Genomic DNA, 23,291 nt, shown 5'->3' on the forward strand with positions numbered 1-23,291 from the left:
GCAGCCTTGGCTTCTTAGGGAAGGTTGTCTGGAAGGACATCTGGAAGGATGTCTGGTCTAATTAGCATATTATGCTTTTATTATTGTATATATTTAAATTAAATTAGGTCACATAGAATAAATAGCCAAAGGTTAAAGAATTACCAAACACATATTCTAATGCTCTTGTTGCTTTAGCCTTCAAACATCTTTTAGGAGCTCATATGTGTGCATGACATTTACTGCTGCTGACCTCATTCCTACTGATTGTGTATAACTAACTACTTGTGAAGCCAGTGCAATCTTTCAATTAAAAGCATTTTCTTTCTCCCTTTCTTTCTTCCTTCCTTCCTTCCTTTCTTTCTTTCTTTCTTTCTTTTTCTTTCTTCCTTCCTTTCTTACTTTCTTTTTGGTTTATGACAGATATTTCATTTTATTTTTATTCATCTTTATTTTTTAATTTATTTATTTTTATTATTGTGGGTGTTACAGATGTCCCCCAGTGGCCCCCTACACCCAGTTCCTGCCCCCACCCCAGGCCTTTACCACACTATTTATTGTCTGTGTCCATGGATTATGCATATAAATTCTTTGTTTACTTTGCCTGTGTCCCCTCCTCCCTTTCCTCTGAGATCATCAGCCTGTGCCATACTTCCATGGCTCTGGGACTATTTTGTTAGTTGGTTTATTTTGTTCATTAGATTCCACATATAAGTGCTATCATGTGATACTTGTCTTTCTCTGACTGGCTTATTTTTCTTAGCATAATACTCTCCAGGTCCCTCCATGCTGTCTCAAATGGTAAGTGATCCTTCCTTTTTATAGCTGCATAGTATTCCAGGGTGTAAATATACCATATCATTTTAATCCACTCAGTTACTGATGGGTACTTGGGCTGTTTCCAGATCTCAGCTATTGTAAATTGCAGTGCTATGAACATAGGGGTGCATACATTCTTTCTGATTCGTGTTTCAGGTTTTTTAGGATATATTCCCAGAAGTGGGATCACTGGGTCAAACAGCAGTTTGATTTTTAATTTTTTGAGGAAATTCAATACTTTTTCCCATAGTGGCTGCATCAGTCTGCATTCCCACCAGCAGTGCACTAGGTTTCCCTTTTGTCCACATCCTCACCAGCACTTGAAGAAAACATAGGCAGCAAAATCTTAGGTATCTCACATAGTATAATTTTCACAGATACATCTCCCAGGACAAGAGAAACAAAGGAAAAGTTAAACAAATGGGACTACATCAAATTGGAAAGCTTCTGCACAGCAAAAGAAACAAATCATCCGCAAAGGGAATCCACTGTATGGGAGAATATATTTGCCAATGACACATCAGATAAGAGGTTAATTTCCAAAATATATAAAGAACTAATTTCACTCAACAAAAGGAAGACAAACAATCCAATTTAAAAAATGGACAAAAGACCTAAATAGACACTTCTCCAAAAAGGATGAACAGATGGCCAAAGGACATATGAAAAAGTGCTAATCATCAGAGAGGCAAATTAAAACAACAATGAGGTATTACCTCACCTTTGTCAGAATGGCTGCCATCAATAAATTAACAAACAATTAAAAGCATTTTCTGTCTATTTTCTCTGTATGTATCCCCACATATGAGCTGTGTATGTTTATAAAGATTTGGGGAGGGTTAGCACAGGAGGTACCAAAAACAATGCAAGTATGTCAAGGCAGGAGTACTTTCCATGACAGTTGTAGAGAGAAAATTCTTATGCATGAAAGAAGAGGACAACTAAGTCATAAAATAAATTGCACTGGCAATCAGCACAATAGAATTTCAAATAAGAGAATGTTACCCACTTTCTAGCTGGTGGAATGAAACAGTATCCCACCTAGGACTCACCTCCAATCTAGCCTTCCTGCATCCTCCATGCTTCTTCCAGAGACTTTCCTGAAATGTGCATCTTCTCATTTGCTCTCATTCTTTAAAAATTTTCATTGGCCCTTAATTCTCTTGAGGATAAAGTCCAACCTCTATAGAATAAACTGCAAACCATGAGGACTTTACATCTCTTGTCTTTCCCAACTTATCTTTTGTGTCACCCCTCTGCATCAGTCCTAGTTCCTGCAGCTCCAAATAAGACAGGATACTTTAAGCTGTTATGCTTTCACATCTGAGGTCTTTATCTGAGGACTAACCCTTCCACCATCATCTACATTCATCCTACCTGACAGGCACCTACTGTGCATACAAGATACTACTTGTGTGTACAAGGTCAGGTTCATGGTGTCTTCTACATTAAGTATTTTTTCCACTGCACCACCTTGACCAGGTTAAATTGACCAGTTGGATCCCCTCTATAGATTCCAAATCCCCTTACTCTAGTATCTGTGATATTTTGTTCTTGACTTCATGTTATGTTGTGAGTCTGTTGAAGGACTCACTCATCTTCTTTGTCTCTATAGCTGGATTGCCTGCATTCTAATAATACCTTTATTTGCAGAACAACAGCCAAAGAATTGTTATAGGAGGTAGTACTTGATTGAGATCTTGAGCCACTGATAGGATTTAGACAGGATTCTTCGCAGGGGAATATGTATGAGTAAAGTTAAAGATATCTATCTATCATCTATCTATCTATCTATATATACATATATATATTACATATCTTATATAATAAAAGGCTAATATGCAAATAGACCAAACCATGGAACAACCGGTCACTATGACATGTGCTGACCACCAGGGGGCATGCACAGAACATGGTGGGCATCGGCAGCAGGCAGCAAAGCGCAGAATATGGCAGGCGTCGATCGTGGCGGGATAGTGGAGAAGGTGAGTGGGGGGTGCCAGACCAAGGCAGGGCGCCTGTCACTGTCATCAGGGTGCACCTCTGGTGGTTACTGAAAATACTTTGCTCCCGCGCACCAGGGTCCTGCCTGGTGTTTGCACCTGCTGCTGGCGCTGGCCCTGCTCGCACCTGCTCCCGGCGCCTGCCCCAATAGCTGCATGCCATCAGTACATGGGAGTGGTGGTGGTGGGAGCGGGGCTGCCAGCAGACAGGGGACCAGGGGCCGTGGCGGGAGGGACTGGGTGGGAGCAAGAAGGATGGGCCAAGTGCTGCCCCTGTGCTCATTGCAGCCTTGCAGCACACAGTTCCTTTCAAGGTGCATGAATTTGTGCATGGGGTGGGGGGCCTCGGCCTGGCCAGTGATGGAGGCCTATTGGAGGGCTGGCCAGCCACAAGAGGGACCCTGGGAGGTTGGACAGCTGCCCCCCCCCCAATTGGGGCCTATGGGGGAGGTCATTCAGGGGGAGGAGCTGTGGGTGGTTGGCCTGCTGGCCCCACCCCAATCAGGGTGGGGGGCCGATTGGGGGTGGGGGCCTGCCAGGGGGAGGGGCCACAGGAGGTTGGAAAGGGCTGATTGGTGCCTGGACTGGGGCTGGTGCGTCATAGTCGGTCTGGTCATTCCAATTGTTTGGCCGTTCCGGTCTCTGGGTACTAATGAAAGGGTAATATGCTAACTAGACTGGGAGACTGGACATCTTCCCACCATCTGACTTCCTTCCAGACAAAGCCATGGTGGTGGGAGCTGATGCAGAGGCAGTTAGGGGTGATCAGGCCAGCAGGGGAGGGCACTTGAGGGCCATAAGGTTGACAGGGGAGGGCAGTTGGGGGCCATCAGGCTGGCAGGGGAGTGGTTAGGCAGTGATCAAGCTGGTAGATATGCAAGTGGTTAGGAGCCAGTCCCTGGATGGGGCCTAAACCGGCAGTTGGACATCCCCCTAGGGGTCCCAGATTAAAGAGGGTGCAGGCTGGGCTAAGGGAACCCCCCCGCCCCCGCCATGCATGAATTGCGTGCACTGGGCCTCTAGTATATATTATAAAATGTTGCATGAGAAAGGGAGGGAAAAAGATAGAGTGAGACACTTGGAGTAGTGGAATTCACATTTTAATATGTAGTGTAAGACCACATTCTGAAACCCTGAGAAGCTCAACTTTATGTATTATGCAAAGGCTGAAGAATAAAATATGTTGATTTTGAGTGCAGAAGCCCTATGATTTCTTCTTTCTCCTTATATGTCAGATCCCTTTAAAAAATCCTCTTGCCAATAGAATATGAATGTTAAAATTTGTTGGTGTTAAGTATTATATTATTGAAAAATAATGCTAATAAAGCATATTAAATCTAATGCCTTTGACTATAGTTATAATAAATATATTTACATTCCATTATGAGCAATTTGTATATCATCTTTTGATGATTAAATCCATTAATAACATGTAAATTGGTTATCATAGTACCAATGAAGTCTAAAATCTAGTTGGGGTTGAATGGATTATAGGGGGCATTAATATGAGAATATCTATTATAATCCAAGCACCTAACATTTTATATAATCCAATTTAATCCTCATGACTACCTTGCATCATGAGAATCATTAGCCTCATTTATATATGTATATATAACAAAATTCAGAGAATTGAAATAGCATCCTAGCTGTGAGTAGAGTATCTTTTTATTTAGTCTTAGGCCCACAGCACTTGAAAATGAGAAACAAAAGTCATCCTTTTTAGCACCCTAGCAAAATTGTTAGGAATGTATGTTATATAATAATATTTTAGCATTGCCCTGGCCTGTGTGGGTCAGTTGGTTGGAGCCTAGTCCCATACACCAAAGGTGCAAGTTCAAGTCCCAGTCAGGGCACATAACCAGGTTGCAGATTCAATACCCAGTTTGGGCGGGTATGGGAGGCAGCCAATCAATGTTTCTCTCTCTCCCTCTCCCTTTCTCTCCCTCTGAAATCAATAAAAAACATATAATCAGGTGAAGATATATATATATATATATATATATATATATATATATATATATATATATATTTAGTATTTTAGTTATTAGGAGAACATTTCTAAAGTAAATTATAAATCTAATTAAGTCAATTGTAATTCACAAAAAATGTAATTTTCGTAAATAATGTAGAAATAAAGCTTTGGGCTGAGGAGAAGAAATACAGTTATACAGTTAGAAATGTTGATTAAACCAGTATTTTGTGGCCCTTAAAATATTTTGTGAAATTTAGCTGCTTCGATTAATTTAGTTGCTTCATATCACTCAATTCCTCCAGAAAAGCCTATCTGAGTACATTTAAGAAACTCAACCTGAACATGGCTGTTAAAGTTAAGGTGCCGAATTCTTCTACAAGCTTTAAAGAAAGACTGGGTGTGTGACATTCTTTAGTGGGGTGTCCTTCTCCTAGTGCCTAATCCTTTCCAACCCACCCCTGCAGTAACATGTAAAATGACTAAAAGTATCTGTGCTCTCAACACCATAAATCTTCATGTAAATAGCACAGAGCTTAGCAAAGACAAATAGCAGGGTTATTTCTTTAGTAATGCTACTTTCTCTAAACCATTGGCTTTTCACTTCCTTGCTCCAATGCCTAATTTAACTGAAATACAGGGTAGTTTAATGAACTTAGTAGATATATCTTTAACTGGAAGATTTGGTTCTATAACTAGTTTTCTATGTCATATTGGGTAAGAATTATACAATTCTTTGTAACTCTGTTACAGTGTTCTTGATGTGGTCTCACTTTTTTGCTGTAGGAAGCAAGGGTTCTTAAGGGTCCACCGCTATGATTATTTGAATAAAATAACTTCATATGTTTGTATGATTCAATGTGAATGTCTCTGGTAGGCTATAGGCTATTCGGGTAGATTTACTCCTAAGAAAGCAATTTTTTACTGTGCTTCAAATTTATCATTTATGTCCTTTTACAATATTCCTTCTTAAAAGGATATGTCCATAAATAATCACAACCTATATTTCAAAAACTATGTGGTAAACAATTTGGATTTTAAATATAATTACGTTCCATTGATGTTTACACTGTGTGTAGTTATAAATTTCCATTTAAGTTTTCAGAGCAAGAAGTTCAGGGTGGAATGGAGGAAAGAAGTTGGATTTTAGAAACTTTCTTTTATGTCCCTAAGTGTGTGTGACTATTTTGTAATATTTCATTATCCTGGCAGGACAGGGTTTATAATATGTGTGACACCTCTAAGTGAACTCATTTAACACAGATAAATTCCACAAGTAGCTAGGAAGTGGCAAGCCCCATTGATAAGCTTCCCCAGTTCACAGAAATTCAGCCATAACATTCCCATTAACTTTGTTTGGAGCAGTGATTAATGATAAAGGATAGAGACAAATCCAATGTAATATAGATAGGGAACTGTTATTTTCCTCATCCTCCAAAATTTGGCTGTCAGTGGGTAAACATTTCCTCCTGTGGAAGCCTTTCTTCTCCCCTCACAATGGTATGCCAGCAATGTTGGGGGCACTCTATAGGAGGATGTGGAATCTATTCTTGCCTGACCTTTCAAAGCAAGTATTCCCTCTACACTATTATCACCTCAATTTCCCTCAAATGCACCTCCAATCCCATAATAGTTTTGCTTGCACGACTTCTAAACTTCGCTAGAACAAAAATTCAAAGAGGACTGTAGGAATTTGAAAAAGTTTTCATATGGTGACATCTAAGAATTGCCTTGAGGGGGGCACACAACACCCTGACAAGGCAGGAGGGCCCTGGAGACATTACCACCATGCACCTGTGTCTGGTCTGACTTTCAGCCTGTGACTCTGAAACTGGATTTTGTTAAGGCAATGAGAGCAGGCAGATTCGAGTTAATGCATGTAGAACATCACTTATGTGAACCCAATGTATTAATTTGCAATTAATTAATTTAAAAAGTGTCATAAAACTGTAATACTAATGCTGGCATCATCAGTGAAATCTCTCCCTGGAGTCAGACCTACATGGGGAAACAAATCAGAAGCAGAATTTGCTTAGACTCAGAATTTGAGGAATTAGACAAACTAAATGCACTCAATAGAGGGTGTGAGCTTAGCAAGGATTTCAGTATGTAATGATGTACCTATTTGTAGATTCCCTAGAATTTTTGCTGAGGCATGAAACTTGAATTATATTTAACTGAGCAATTGTTTTCAGGTTGGTATAACACAGAATGTTGCCAAGACACAATTTCAACTAAAGTATCATCCCTGGGCAAATAAAGAAAGGTTTCTAAAATGCTCATGGTCACACAGAAGAAAAAAATTCAAATATAAACCAATTCTATGATTCACAAACCAGAAGTGAATCCCAAAAGCTAGGTCCTGCCAGTTAACTGAGAGGTGCCCTAGCAACAGCAGAGCATCAGGAATATAACTGCTGCCTTTGCCAGGAGCTTCAGTTGGTTGGAGCATTGTCCCTGTATACCACAAGGTTGTGAGTTTGATCCCTAGTCTGAGTGAGTGCTTTCGGGAGGCAACCGATCGATCTGTCACATCAATGTTCCCCCTCCCCCCCCCCCCCATCAGTGAATTTGTCCTTGTGTGAGGATTAAAAAAAAAAAAAAGAGTATGACTGCCTATAACAAAGAGACAATATTGTCCAATCTCCATTCCCCTGTCAACCAGAGCAATCAAGTTCTAGAAATGGCCTGTGCAAATGCCACATAAATATACTAACAAATAATAATCATGGTTTTCATATCTTATGGCTTATATTCCTACCTAGCTCTAACATTGTAGAATTTGATAGATATTCTCAAATAGGCATTTCCATTTGTCAAAAAGAATACCAGAAAAGAGCAAGAAATGTTGATCCTAAAGGGCACTTTTCCCAACAGGTTAACTACCTCAAAATATAGCTTTAGAGATATACCGCCCTGAAATAAATAAACCTTAGCATTGCTCTTGCAGTTTACATCATGCGTAATTACTTCATATCTGAAAAAAGAAAAGTTTGTACTCTGAAGATGCTGAATAGAACAGGACATCGCATGCAGCCGAATCGCTGCTACTTCTTTCTACAGTGAAATCAGGCCCCAGAAGTGTCAGAAGCTGCAGATGGGGTTTTATGCCCATTATCTCCACACGCTTATTCATAAATACGGAAAATTCTCCCTAGCCACCACCAAAAGGCTTTCTAAAATATTTTGTAATATAAGGTTGCTTGGAGACATTTTACTTTCAAAATAAATAGTTCTGCTTTGTCCAAAATGTGTGCAAGCTTCACTAAACATAGACGGTGTCCTATAAACCTCTAAGGTTGACATTGCAAGGCCTGCTTCAAATGCATTTTTTGAAAGATCTAAATCCTTCCTTAATTTTAATTGAGTGACATGCTAGAACTGTGCATACTATTATCTCTAAAAGACACCATAAGAGCATAAAAATTCCTCTCTCCTGACTCCAGAACTGCTAATCTGGGTGTAAGGATGCATCTAAGAGCTCTACCATAGACACCCATGAATCACCCACCAAGCACTTGGTCCCATCCCTTCTGTCACTTATAAGACTCTGAAAACTGTGATTAAGAGGCAACATTTCATGTTCTTTCTAGTAATCAGTATTGGCACTGACAATAACTTGGCATTATTTTGCTACTGTGTCACTGCACAGAAGCATGCCCCAGAAGGCATGCTTAGATCTGACATGTCCACTGTCTTAACAACCAGAAACAAATTATAGTGTAAACTCAGGATGTCTCAAGAGAAATACACATGAATCAGTCTGGGCTGGGACAGGTACCTGGGTATAGTTATTATGGATCAGATTAAAGAAAATGACAATTTGAGTATTTCTACCCATTCTTATTTCTGTACAGTTATTGAGGGACACTGTGGGACATTAAAATGACACAGTGTTGAAAAATAAACTGAGTTAGATGGACATATGATCCAATCTTTAAGGCATCCCTTCAAGTCTTATTTATCTCACATTGCTAGAGGAAAGGCAGATAAACTGTTACCAACTTATCTAAATTGAGATGATAAATCTTGACACTAGATGGTCTAATTTCATTTGGTCTGTCTTGTCACTTTTGCTTATTTCTATTTGGATATCCTTTTTGGGGATTGGATATTAACATATTTTCCCTATTTACAATGAACTGTTTTCTCCTTCCTTTCCAATGAAATAAAAATGTCAAGAGCAGCAAAAATGTGAGCATTCTCTGTTCATCTCTGAACCCCTTGACCTCATTTTGTCAGACTCTTTAAAAACCTAAAATAGTTACATAATATGAAATCTCTGGCTGATTCAGAAACCAAACAATCATTTCTCCAAAACAGACAAGCCACATCTATTTTTGAGCAAGGCTGCCTGCTAGCTGGGATTTCTGTCTATGAGCCTCATGCCTGGTTAACTACCAACACAGATCTATTTTGAAGTTTTTCTTTTCTCATCTAATGTTCTTAAAGTTTCCTGGTTTTCTCTTAGATAATAATAATAACAATAACAATAATAATAATCATCTACACTAATAAAAGAGAAACATGCAAATTAACCATCCGTCCACTATGCCCACAAGCCAATCAGGAGCAAGTATGCAAATTAACCCAACAAAGATGGCTGTTAATTTGCATATGCAGGCATGGAGCGAAGACTGAAGACAGCATTGAAGGAAGCCAAGCCTGCAGAAGGGAGCAGGGAGCAAAGCAACGGAGAAGGGAGCGAGGCAGCAGAGAAGGGAAGGAGCGAGGCAGCAGAGATGGGAGCAAGGCAGTGGAGACTGGAGGGAGGCAGGCAGCAGAGATGGGAGGGAGCGAGGCAGTGGAGACGGGAGGGAGTGAGGCAGCTGAGATGGGAGGGAGCAAGGCAGCAGAGACGGGAGGAAGCAAGGCAGCGAAGAAGGGAGCAAAGCTCCCTTCTATGCTTCGCTCAGGCCACAGGAAGCCCTATTCTTGCAGGAATAGGCCTGAGGAAGCCCTATCCTTGGAGGAATCTTCCTGCAATGGGCCTCTAGTCTATATACATATATATATAAAAGCCTAAGTGACCATTATGACCGGACAACCAGCTGGTAGCTATGACGTGCACTGACCACGAGGGGGCAGATGCTCAATGCAGGAGCTGCCCCCTGGTGGTCAGTGTACTCCCACAGCCAACCTCCTGCAGCTGGTCAACCTCTCGTGGTCCCTTCCCCCAGCTGTCCTGCCCCAACTGGCCACGATCAGCCCCAATCACCAGTCAGGCCAAGGGACCACCCATGCACAAATTTGTGCACTGGGCCTTTAGTAATAATAATAATAATAACAACTTCAAAGTTTATATTTATACCTATGTGTTTCTAATTAACTGATTTTATTTTATTTTTTGGTTAATCCTCACCTGAAGTTATTTTTCCATTGATTTTTAGAGTAGAAGGGAGAGAGAGACAGAGAGAGATAGAAACATTGATGTGAGAAAGACACATTGACAGACTGCCTCCCAAACACACTAGGACCAGGGCTGGGGATCAAGCCTGCAACCAAGGTATGCACATCTTTGACTGGAATAAAATCTGGGACCCTTCAGTCCTCTGGCCGATACTCTATCCACTGAGCCAAACCAGCTAGGGCTAATTTCTCTTTTTTAATCTTTGTAAGTTAATTATACCGTTTTGATGCCTTACTATTATTTGCCTGCCTACAACAGATGAATGTCAGAAGGAAGGGAATTATCAGTAGCATCAAACCATGGCCAAGCATTTAGAGTTCATGTAACATATTTCTTTTAGGTTCACAAAATGCAATCTTATTTCAAATCCATTTCCAGATGAGTTGGAATTTTCAACAATTCTAGAAGTGTAACTGTGTTATTGTCTTGTCACCTTTCTGTGCAATAATCATAACCAACTTAGGCGAGGGGTGCTACATGGACTGAGGTGGTGAAAAGATCTACCTCCTGAATGTAGAACTGCCTTCCAAAACTGCTTGAAAGTGAAAGAACCATGACATAGAATTCATTCTTTACCCAAAGCAGAGATATTTATTGGGAATATAAATTTTAAAACTATTGTGAAAATAAACTTAAAATATAAGACAATTTTGTGGTATTTTTTTTTTTTTTTGGAGCGGGTAGATTTTCTCTATACCATTTTTTAAATTTATTTTTTCATTATTGATTAAGGTATTACATATGTGTCCTTATCCCCCCATTGTCCCCCCAACCCCCCACTCATAGCCTTACCCCCTGGTGTCTGTGTCCATTGGTTAGGCTTATATGAATGCATACAAGTCCTTTGGTTGATCTCTCCCCCTTACCTCCACCCTCCCCTACCTTCCCTCTGAGGTTTGAAGGTCTGATTGATGCTTCTGTGTCTCTGGATCTGTTTTTGTTCATTGGTTTATGTTGTTCATTATATTCTATAAATGAGTGAGACCATGTGATATTTATCTTTGTCTGACTGGCTTATTTCGCTTAGCATAATGCTTTCCAGTTCCATCCTTGCTGTTGCAAATGGTAAGAATTTCTTCTTTTTTACAGCAGTGTAGTATTCCATTGTGTAGATGTACCACAGTTTTTTAATCCACTCATCTGCTGATGGTCACTTAGGCTGTTTCCAAATCTTAGCTATGGTGAATTGTGCTGCTATGAACATAGGGGTGCATATATTCTTTCTGATTGGTATTTCTAGTTTCTTGGTATATATTCCTAGAAGTTGGATCACTGGGTCAAATGGGAGTTCCATTTTTAGTTTTTTGAGGAAACTCCATACTGTTCTCCACAGTGGCTGCACCAGTCTGCATTCCCACCAACAGTGCACAGGGTTCCTTTTTCTCTGCATCCTCACCAGCACTTGTCATTTGTTGATTTGTTGATGATAGCCATTCTGACAGGTGTGAGACGGTACCTCTCACATGATTACTGTGAGATTTGCATCTCTCAGATGATTACTGACTTTGAGCAGGTTTTCATATGTCTCTTGGCCTTCCTTATATCCTCTTTCGAAAAGTATCTATTTAGGTCCGTTGCCCAGTTTTTGATTGGGTTGTTTATCTTCCTTTTGTTAAGTTGTATGAGTTCCCTGTAAATGTTGGAGATTAAGCCCTTATCTGTGAAAACATTGGCAAATATGTCCTCCCATGCAGTGGGCTTTCTTGTTGTTTCGTTGATGGTTTCTTTTGCTGTGCAGAAGCTTTTTATTTTGATGTAGTCCCATTTGTTTATTTTCTCTTTGTGGTATATTTTTAATGTGATTGCATTTGAAGGTTTATGGTAGGCCAGAGTTATTTCAGAATTTGCTAAAGTTAGCTAAAGTTTATAACAATTAATAAGAAATCATTTATGAAAGTATTTCTAAACTGTTAAGCAGGTGGCAAATATGAGAGATTATTTTTATTCTTAAAAAATTGACTTAAAAATTGTCTGCAGTGCTTCCCCACTTATAAAATTTAAATATATCTTTAAATTCCTAGCATTTGGTAGTTACTTAAAGATGCCTTGCTCCTTCATTTTATCTTAAACAAAAAATACTTCAGCAGTTTGTCTTTTACAAAGGTTCTTTTTACCATTGTCTACATTTTCACAGAACCTGACCAACTTAAAGAAAACTAAGTGCATTTTCCTGATTACCTTCATAAACTTCTGTTGGGGTATAAATTGATACAACATTCCTATTAAGCAAGTTGGAAATATGTATCAAGAGCTATAAAACAAATTTATATATTTGACCTTGTTATTTCACTCCTAAGATTCTTGAGGTAATCATAAATAATAAAGAAAGAGATATATTTGTGAGGATGTTTTTCATAGAATTTTTTTATAATAAGAAACACTGCAAGCAACCTTGACGTGTCAGTTACTATATGGTATTTCCATGTAAAATGAATTCATTTATAAAAATGATCTTTACATAAAATCTATAACATAGGAACTTAATTATGATATAAAGTTAAATGGACTACATTCAGGGTGAAAAACTGTGGATAAATGAGCTCTAGTATAGACAAAAAATAAAATGCATAGCAAAATATATAAAAATGTTAGCAGTGACTAAAGCTGAGTTTGGAGGTTGGATTATGGTGCATTACTTTGCATCTTTACAATTGCCTATTGGTGGTGACAATACTACATTCAGCAAAGGTGTGATTTCAGCCTCTGTTACTTGGTCTCAGTAATATTTCACAATTGTTGACATAAACATGTATTAAAACTTATTTTCTCTGTGCCTTGTCAACAATGGATGACATCAGCGATGTCTTAGCAAATAAGGAAATTGATACTCAGTTCTCATGATTAAAAAGCTGAAAACCATGACCAGAAGAGAACCTTTGCATTATAACCTAAAAAATCCCCCAGTGTACATATTTCAATATCAATATGTGCTTAGAAGATGCATTTTGAAAGATTTGTGTCTTAAATAACACGCTGATTTTAACCTCTCTTTCCTGCCATTTTCAAAGCTACTGAAGAGGATAAACTTTACAATGAAACACACGTATCTCCCTAATTATGTTTACTGTTAAAACATAACTTAAAGGGGACATCTATACTAATAAAAAGGTAGTATGCTAATTAGACCAGATGCATTCCGACGACGACCATCCAGACATCCTTCTGGACAAAGCTGCAGCGGCTGCCTGAGGCTCAGGAAAGCCGGGGATGGCAGCTACAAGCTCAGGCAAGCTGGGGGTGGCAGCTGCCTAGTTGCCCAGGGCTGGCCGGAGGCTCAGGGAAGCAGGGGATGGCAAGCTGCCCAGCAGCCTGAGGCTCAGTTAGGGGGCGATCAGGCTGGCAGGGAAGCAGTTAGGGGGTTATCAGGCCAGCAGGGGAGCTGTTAGGGGCATCAGGCTGGCAGGCAGAGGCAGTTAGGGGCAATCAGGCAAGCAGGTAGGCAAGTGGTTAGGACACAGTGGTCCTGGATTGGAGAAGATGCAGGCCTGGCTGAGGGACACCCCTCTGTGCACAAATTTCATGCACTGGGTCTCTAGTATATTATAATAGGATAGTTAGCTATTGTACTTGAATTATAAAATATATAATAAGCAAATATGCTCTGAACATCTCCTTCCATGCTTAAAAGAAGACCCCATTTAAGGTCACTGTGTGCTATCATTTATTCTATTGTTAGAAAGAATCTGAACTGCAGTATCTTAGTTGTTCACTGATAACTACTTCTAACTGCTTAGTAAATTGGCCTTTACTTTGCTTCTAATCCATTGTCTAGAATGTTCTTGGGATAGAGTGGCTTCACCAAATGAACAAGGCAGGAATGGCCATTCTCTTAAAATAACAGTTTCTCTTTTGCCAACTTGTCATTTTCTACCATTTTCTGGAGTAATGACAAATGTGTCTCCCCCATCAGAAATAGAAGCTACAATGTAAGTCACCCAGCCAAGACCATGAAACAGACAGTAATTTATATGTCTTTAACTGTATTTGCCACATGCCTTCAAAAAAAAAATCTACTATTCAGTTCTTATCTGGCAAAGTACAGAAATAGGAGTTTTGTTTCCTGTTATTGCAGTGCTTGTGGAGTTAGAGAAACGCTCTTGATTTCCTTTCATAAAGTTTTCTTTCTGAAACAATCAGGATTGTAGTAAACACTGACCAAAAAGAGAGGGTTCATTTCATGAATTTCCAGTAATGCCTGTGCTCTGAGTATTGTTTTTTTGTTGTTGTAGGAGATATGAAAGTTTAATTATGAATAAATATTTCGATTGCTGATTTCCCATATCCAGGGTACTGTGGTGTTCCAGGAGAAATAAGTGGGCAATGCCATACTTTCTACCCCACTATTCCTAGGTCTAAATTAATCAATTTACAAGTAACGTATGTAAATTTTCCTGCAATAAGAACTAATCCTGAGGTATAATGCTGAGGTGCAGCTTCCTATGTTTTGAAAGCACTGAAGAATTTTAGGCATTCCCTTTTGTCTTTATTTTCATGGGGATTATGCCCACTGGTCACTGTGTGTTTTCCTTGGAACTCAATCTGAACTTTCTCTTTTAGCCTCTTAAGTCTCTCAAAAAGTTATATCATTCCTACTTCAAGGCTCGGGACACCTCTTTTGGATTTAGGCTTAGCTGTGAGGGTTCCATGGTTTTACCAGATTTCAAATCAGTTAACTAGCTAAGCAGGTTGAATGTCCATCATGATTTACACTATCTGGTTGGCAGTTTGTTTAGTCCAAGCTGCCCTTCTCCCTATGCTAATGTTGAGTTTTTTGTGAGCACTTTGACAAAACTGTGACACTCTACTTTCAGCTAATTTCTACTTCTCTGAAGAGCTAGTCTTTGTCTTTCCTTATGGTTTTATCAAAATTTCCTTTTTTTCTTTCTAAATACCTTATAAATTCACAATCTCACCCAAATGTCTCCTCATACAAATGTGACTATATCTTTTCTGACACAGTGCTTGATATGCTCTTTTCTTTGTCAGCAATGAGGCTCAAGTGACAGTAAAATATTCACAATAATGGCTATTTCACTGGGCAAAATAATTCTACACATTTCTTCTCTCCAAGTCCCACATTTGCTGCTACCGTTCTAATCATCATATCAGAATTGGCTTGCCCACCCAATTGTCTGACATTCTGAAGCCAATCCAATTAGTCTGGATATTGCCCCATCTACCTTCACTCCTCATTTCCAGAAACAAGATTCTGACTTTCCCTCCAGGGAACTCAACTCCTATCCTGTAATCCAGTGTTTCTAAGAGTAGGGTTTTCTTTAGACTTCATAGGGCCTATCTGGAAACTTCCAAATTCAAGATATGGTCTGGGTATTTTTCACTGCTGCACATGCCAGATACAAACTCCCAGATGGCTATACTGAGATCCATTCCTCAACACCATTGTCTTTTGCTGAAATGCTCCACCTGCTGGTCTAGAATCTTCCCCATCACCTATGGCCATCTCTGCCTACTCTTCATGTGGGCCCATTCAGGGACATGTTTAATGTCAGGTTCTGATCCTTCTCTCTGCATTCTGTCTGAATGCCAGCTGAGTCTTGGTTTGTAAAAGTTCTGCCTTAGCTATGGGATTCACTTGCAGAGTGTGGCCTTAGACAAGTCTCTTTACTTCTTGAGCCTCAGTTTCCCTTTCTATAGAGAAAGGACATTCTCCTAAGTCATGAAAGGTCCCTATCAAGAATGATTCTATCTGTGTAGATTCTATCAGACTCTATAACCTAGAACCAAGGCCATGTTTTTATAGATAGAGGCATGTTTTATCTCCAAAGTATGAGGGCGTGTTAGCCATAATATTTTCCCACTGATAAACCACAGCTCCAAAACTCCTACCATTAAACTATTTAGGGGCAACTCCGAGATTCCCAAACCTTAATCTTTAGCAAGGGCTGCTGTGAGATGAAGCATTAAATGATCTCTAATTTAGGACATTTCAATGAATTTTCCAAAAAGTTGAATTTTTAAAATTTAAGGAATTTTCTTTGAATATAAAACTAAACCTTTCCAATATTTTTTGTATTAAAATATCCTTTCTTTTATAAAATTTTGGTTATACTAAATAGTAATTTTGTTGTGGCTATTTTTAAGGCCCTTAAATTACCAAAATAAAATGCTTAAAAACCAGTTCTTAATATTTTCCCCTCCCCTCCCTGTCCCTTCTCTCCTCACAAGGCAAAGGGATAGTTTTACTTGAAATAGCAATAGTATCTTGTCTGGTGGTCAAGATGGCAGCATAGGTAAATGTGGTACTTGCTTTCTTCCACAACCACATCAGAGTAACAATTGAACTACAGAACAACCATCATTCAGAATCACATGAAATCTAATTGAACAGAAGTCTTACAATTACAGATATAAAGAGGAAGCCACATTGAGACTGGTAGGAGAGTTAAGATGCAGAATAGGCTGATTCCACACTCATGTATGGTGAATAAAAATTGGGAGGAATATCTCAGCTGTGGAGGTTCCCCTGAGGAGGGAGGGATCCCAGTCACACACCAGCCCCCCCCCCCCCCCCCAGCCCCTAGCCCTGGTTTCTCAGCCAGGAAAATAAGTTCCCACAACTTTTGGCTGTAAAAAACAGTAGGGATTGTGGCTGAGTGAGACAGAGGGCTGCTGGAGTCTTGTGCAAGGACTTTCTCAGACTCACTCACTCACTGAGCTTCAGCACTGGGGAAGCAGCTTTAAAAAGGCATCAGGGACATATGGGAAGGGACTGAATTGTTTGACATCATGGTGACAGCTGAAGGGGCAGCTTTCTTTCAGACAGAAGTGCTGGCAGAGGCCATTGTTCCTTTGTTGAGCCCATCCTTCCCCATCTCCCCTCAACCCCAGTCAGAATTTTAGTGCCATATCTGAGTCTCTATCAACCTATCACTGCTTGTTCCACCACAATGATTCCCTGAGACCCCGCCCCACCCAACTTGCAGACCACCAAAGCTGTTTCCAGTGGCTTTTCCATATGAATAGACTGTCTTAATTCATGCTTTAGAATTTCCTAAAATCTCTCAAACAAGCAGTATCTACCATTGGCATGCCCCATACCTCTCACTAAGTAGCTCCAGCCCTGTCACAAACAGCAGCCAGCCTTGGTTCACGCCCTAGCCTCTCCTAGGCACCTCCAAGCCCAGCAAAAGGAACAGTCATCTGCAGTTGTTTTATAGCTCATTCCAGTGGCCCCCAAATAGAACACTGGTGGTGGCTGAACTTGGCTTGCATCTTCCAAGAGGCCCCAGAGCCAACACACCAGGTGGACAGTTTCAAACCATGTGGAAGCACCACCCAAGCACTTCCACAAGTGGCACATTTAAGGGGTAGATTCATCAGGCACCAGAGGCACACTGAAGTATGTCCTGTTTTGTGGGGTGGGCCACTGCACAGCTGATCCTCCAGGGTGATCACAGCCAATCCTTGCAGCCAATTGGCCTGGGAGGTAAATCCCTCCCATTGATGTGCCAACAACAATTAAGAATCAACTACAAAGGGAATGTATACACAGCCCACATGATGGGGGATATACATGAAGTGACCAGCTTGGATGATTGGGGAGGCTGTGCTACTGGACTTTACAGAATACCTACTACATAAAACCACTCTACTAAACCCCAGAGATGTAGCAGCTCTACCTAATATAAGAAACAGCCACAGGAAGGCTGCCAAAATGAGGAGATAAAGAAACATGTCCCAAATGAAAGAACAGAACAAAACTCAGAAAGATAATTAAACAAAATGGAGAGAAACAATCCACTAGATGCAGAGTTCAAAACTGGTTATAAGGATGTTCAATGAACTTAGGGGAAGAGTAGATGAACTTAGTGAGAACTTCAACAAAGAAATAGGATACTTAAAAGTGGAACTAGAAAACAAAGAACCAGTGAGAAATGAAAAATATATTAACTGAAATGAAGAATACATTATAGGGCATCAACAGTGGAGTAGATGAAGCAGAGGATCAAATTAGAGATTTGAAAGATAGGAAGCATAAATCAACCAATTAGCACATCAAAAAGAAAAAGAAAGAATACAAAAACTGAGGATAGAATAAGGAGCCTGTGGGACAACTGCAAGCATACCAACATTCACATCATGGGGGTGCTAGTAGGAGAAGAGAGAGAAAGGAATTGAAATCCTATGTAAAAAAATGACACAAAACTTTTCTAACCTAGTGAAGGAAACAGACATATAGTCCAAGAAGTGAAGAGAGTCCCAAACAAGATGAAGCCAAAGACACCCACACCAAGGCACATCATAATTAAAATGCCAAATGTTAAAAACAAAGAGAATCATAAAAGCAACAGGAAAAAAGCATTTAATTATCTATAAGGAGCTCTCATACAACTGTCAGCTGATTTCTCAACGGAAACTTTGCAGGCCAGAAGGGAGTGGCAAGATATTCAAAGTGATGAAAAGCAAAGACCTACAGCCAAGATTACTCTACTCAGCAAAACTATAATTTAGAATCAAAAGATATATAAAGAGCTTCCAAGACAAGAAAAGGCTAAAGGAATTCATCACCACTAAACCAGTATTACATGAAATGTTAAAAGGCCTTTTCTAAGAAGAAGAAAAAAATAAAAAATATGAGTAGTAAAATGGCAATAAATACATATCTATCCACAATTGAATCTAAAATACAAAATAAATAAAAAAGCAGAACAGATACAGACTCATAGATACAGAGAACATTTTGAGAGTTGCCAGATGGGAGGTGAGTTGGAGGGATTAAACAATACAGATTGGTAATTACAGAATAGTCCCTAAAAAGTACAATGTAGGGAATATAGTCAATAATTTTGTAGTAACTGTGTATGTTGCCAAATCGACATGAGATTTATTGGAATGATCACTTAGTACAGTGGTCAGCAAACTCATTAGTCAACAGAGCAGCAAACTGCGGCTTGCGAGCTACATGTGCCTCGCGAGCCACAGTTTGCTGACCACTGACTTTGTAAGTTGTGTAATGTCTAATCACTAGTTTGTGTACCTGAAACTAATATAATATGGCATGTCAATTGTAATTGAAAAATAAAAAATACTTAAAGTAAAAAATAATAGTATCTTGTCTGGTAACAAATAATACTCATTTTAATTTATATTAACCATCAATTTCCCTGAAATCCTTTGAGATTAAAGTATAGGGTAGGTCATTTGGCAAAGAATGAGGGATAGAATGTTTATGTCATTACTTAAGTGTGGGACACCAGAGCCATATGTTTTGAGAAGTATAAGTTCTTTAGTGGACAGTGGGTAGAAATGGAAAAAAAAATAGGACCACATAAATAATAGATAAAAACCCAATACCCAAGTGTAACAATCTTACTCAGGACTAGACCAACCAGTAAAGTACAATGAAATTATTTAAAATTGAGTGTGCTGAAACTCAACCTGCAGCTTAACTCTCCAGTTCACATTATGACTTATACAAACCTGGTTCAGAATCCACTATTTCCCCAAGTGTTGAGAAACTTACGGTCTCCTTTAATAAACAACCCATCTAGGTCTTCCCATACATGCAGCGGGCATATCTTTTATTATGTTTCCAGTACCGCCGTAAGGCACCAACTCTCCCTCAATATTTCATAATACCTTTCAGTCCAACTGATTCAGGTGATTTCCAGCCCTCCATCTCTGCCCAACCCTAACCCCTGCCACATCCCCCTAGTCTTAGGAATGGACACTTGGCTCAATTCCGGCCACTCATCTTGCTGGCCACAAAGATTGATTTCGGGATGGTCGTTTGATCCAAACCACACTAATCATAGCCCTTACTTGACCCTTGCCAGAGCAATTGGAAAAAAAATAATATTCCTTCCTCTCAGATCAGAAGTTCAAAGGTCTATGTTGGCTCAGGGTTGCTTGAGGACCTGTGTGTGAATGCAAGAGTAGAACAGGCATATGCACTTCAGAGGGCAGCCTTCATATCCAGGATTCAATTATATCTACACTTGCAAATGGTTCCTTCTCTTCCCCCCCCCCTTTTTTTTTCTTTTATTAAGCTAGCTTGAATTAGGTTTCCATACCTGGTTACCAAAAGTCTCAGAGGAGTGTATGGTTTGGGGTATGAGGGCCTTTCTTCTGAGAGATTTATTGCCTTAGAAAAGTCTGTCTGAGATCCCTGGAGATCGCAAAGACCATTCTTTTTTTTTTTTTTTTTTTTCCAATTCAGAATTACTCTTTTTTTAAATTTTTTTTATTTCTTTATTGATTAAGGTGTTACATATGTACTCTTATATTAAAAACAAAACAAAGCTCCATTTCAAATGTCATATACTAGTAAAACTACTACAAACAGTACTTTCAGTTGGAGGTAGGGGTATGGCTTCATTCTGTTGTGTCTCAGTCATTCACATCTGGGAGTTTTGCTTCCCTAATTGTTTCTGGAATAAGCAACATCAAAACGGACATGAGTCAGGAATGTGACGTTTCCAGGCACTCCCTAGATCAGCCCCTCTTCTGCCATTACTAAGTTTCCTCTCCCTGACTCTTCTACCACCTACTATCAGGCCAGTTATTTTCCTAGGACTGACTCAGGGGCAGTCAATCATATGTACCCAGAGAAAGTCTTCAGTCTTGAAGGTGACTCTAGAAGAGGGTACAGAGCCTATCTGTCCAAGTGTACTGACTCCATTTGGGGGATGAGAAAGCAGGATGCTCTGTACAATTCTGACCCTGAGTAGATTCCAAAAATAATCCTTTGGCCTCAGAGAAGCAGTCTAAAGCTAGGGTAATTAGTTTAAGTCAGGTTTAAATCCCTTATGAGTTTTCTGATGGCTTTTTGTCGATCCTGACAATCATAATGCTTCATCCTGAACTACCATACTACAATGCCCTATAACTTTAAGAAAAGGGGTTAGGGGGATGTCTAAAAATGAATTAATTTGTTTTTGTTTTTAAAGGTAATTCCACGTAATGCTACCAATAGGCCCATGGTAGAATTTCTCTTGCCACCCCACAGGCCACTCCAAAGCAAATTGCTTTATAGAACTTTTACAACTATGCAAGGTTAGAGTTAACTGGCAACAAGCCTGAAAATCTGGTTACGTATATAAGTACAAAGCTGGTTCATCAAATCCCTGTTCTGACCCTCAACCCAGTGCATTTCAACTAAGGTATCATCTATCTGCTTCTTAATGTTCATCAAACACTTGAGAAGGTAATGTCCAGACACTCCTCAGAAAGGGTTCCCTTTTTCAGACACTGGGTTGATGAGCCTCTCAGTCCTGCGTTCCATTGTTAGAGCCTTTACAACTTTCCAAAACCTCCATGTCTCCCTTTTCCTCACTCCTTTCATCCTCCATGGGTTCTGGGTTTCTTTCCTGGGAAAGTGAATCCTGGATTGGGCCATGGCCCTCAACAGTGGCTGACTCGCCTTCCTGTAGAGCAGGCCCACACAGGACACTCTTCCAGGGGCCCTGGGCCAAATCTTGGCTACTGCCAGACTCTTCAGGGGTGAACCTTTTCTCTTCCAAGGCTTGGATGATGTCCTCAGGAGCTTGAGGAACTTCTCTCAATTGTCTCACTCATTCTCTTTTCTTTCTCCTTAAATGAATCCAGGAGTTTTCTATGGCTGTTAGGAAAAGGCTAATTTCCCCCTTTCCACATGGAACTCATTTATGCTGGACCTTTAGATCAGTGAGAATTTTTTCAATCCATGTCATCACAAGTACCATGCCTTTTTTCATTGTCTCAGAGCCCAAAGGTGATGCTTTGAGGGATAATTTTTTCATCACAGACTCCAACACTACAAATGTGATGGGTTTTCTTGGTTTCTCTAATTTTCTTTGCTTTCTTGGTGGTGATGGTATTGTTATATTATCATAAAAACTCCAAGGAAAGGCCCATCTCATTGTCTGGCCTTGACAGAATTCAGTGTAGGTGACTTTAGGAACAACCTTGTACTCTAAGTTCTTCCTTCAGAGGAGCAAGGCTGTATTTCTTTCCCAGCATACAGCTATACCAGTGCAATCTTTTTTTAAGTTGTAAACTGTGGTAGATGATCCTTTTAACAAACTCTACTTTACCTCCTTCTGCCATGATCTTTGTGTTACCTCCTGTATTTACCCAACTAGGTAGAGATCTTCGAGGATTTTGAGAGTTTACTCCCTTGGCTTCCAAATGATTGGCAAAAAAAAAGGGGATTGCACATGCAAAAGTCATAGATTATCTCAGATTCTTCTTTAAGAGCATCCATCAGAAGCATCTTCTGTGGTACTTTTACAACTTTTATAAGATCAGATAAGTTATTCTGTTCCACATTTTTCTTTGCATAATTGAAGCACATATCATCTACTTCTGTTAAAAGAAAATACCAACCATTTAAGGTACTTCCAAGTAAAGGATAGATGCAAGATGTTCCAGTACCTATGTCAATTCCTCTTCAGAGAATACTTTTGTCAGAGTCCTGATGACCAATCAGATCGCCTACCCAATGAATATACTTGAGTCTCAGGGAACTGTGGGAATTAGTCTCTCCAATGGAATATCAATAGAAAGTCCAAAATCTTCCCTTAGAAGAGTACAAGTCAGAGCTCTGACTGCTTCGCGGTCTTTAAAATTAAGACTCACTCTTCCATTCAGATTTATATGAACATGTTCTTAAAATCTGGATATTTGGATGCCAGATATAAAAAGTCAGGAGGTTTGTCCTTTTATCTATTTCCTGTATGCATTGATTTACTCAGAGCCATCTCTGTGGGCCAAGTTCCAGACAAACCACCAATTCGGAGTGGGCCTCCAACCCCGGAGTCTTAAGCCATATATCAAGAACATTCTTGTTTAGCTTGCTTCCATGTGTGTCTTTTGCATTCTTACATCTTGGAATCCCATCAAGAAAGAGACTGGGGAGCAGAGTGTAAAGAAACAGATCTCTCCCCTAGGTTCCCCTTCCTTCTCCCTTGGCATATGGTTTAACCAAGAAGGAAAGTCCTGTTAGGCCAGTCATTATCTCAGAGGAGTTGTTAGAAAGTTGACTTTGTATAAAATTCATGACAAAGACTAGAAAGGGACTGTTTTTCTTTTGTTCTCTGGAGTTATTTATTTTTTCACTGAGAACTGACAGCAGAGCTATTCTCTCCCTGCTAAGTGCCAAATCCTC

The 23,291-nt window shown here is 39.7% G+C and overlaps 1 pseudogene across 1 annotated transcript; it reads right to left on the bottom strand.

The window, feature by feature from the left end:
* Positions 1-21,206: 21,206 nt before the first annotated feature.
* LOC308241571 (RNA N(6)-adenosine-methyltransferase METTL16-like) lies at positions 21,207-22,884 on the bottom strand (annotated as a pseudogene). The gene has a single exon. The product of its transcript is annotated as an RNA N(6)-adenosine-methyltransferase METTL16-like (transcript).
* Positions 22,885-23,291: the final 407 nt, after the last annotated feature.

The sequence above is a fragment of the Plecotus auritus genome (genome assembly GCF_963455305.1).
Source record: "Plecotus auritus genome assembly, chromosome: 2".
In the NCBI taxonomy this organism is placed as follows: domain Eukaryota; kingdom Metazoa; phylum Chordata; class Mammalia; order Chiroptera; family Vespertilionidae; genus Plecotus; species Plecotus auritus.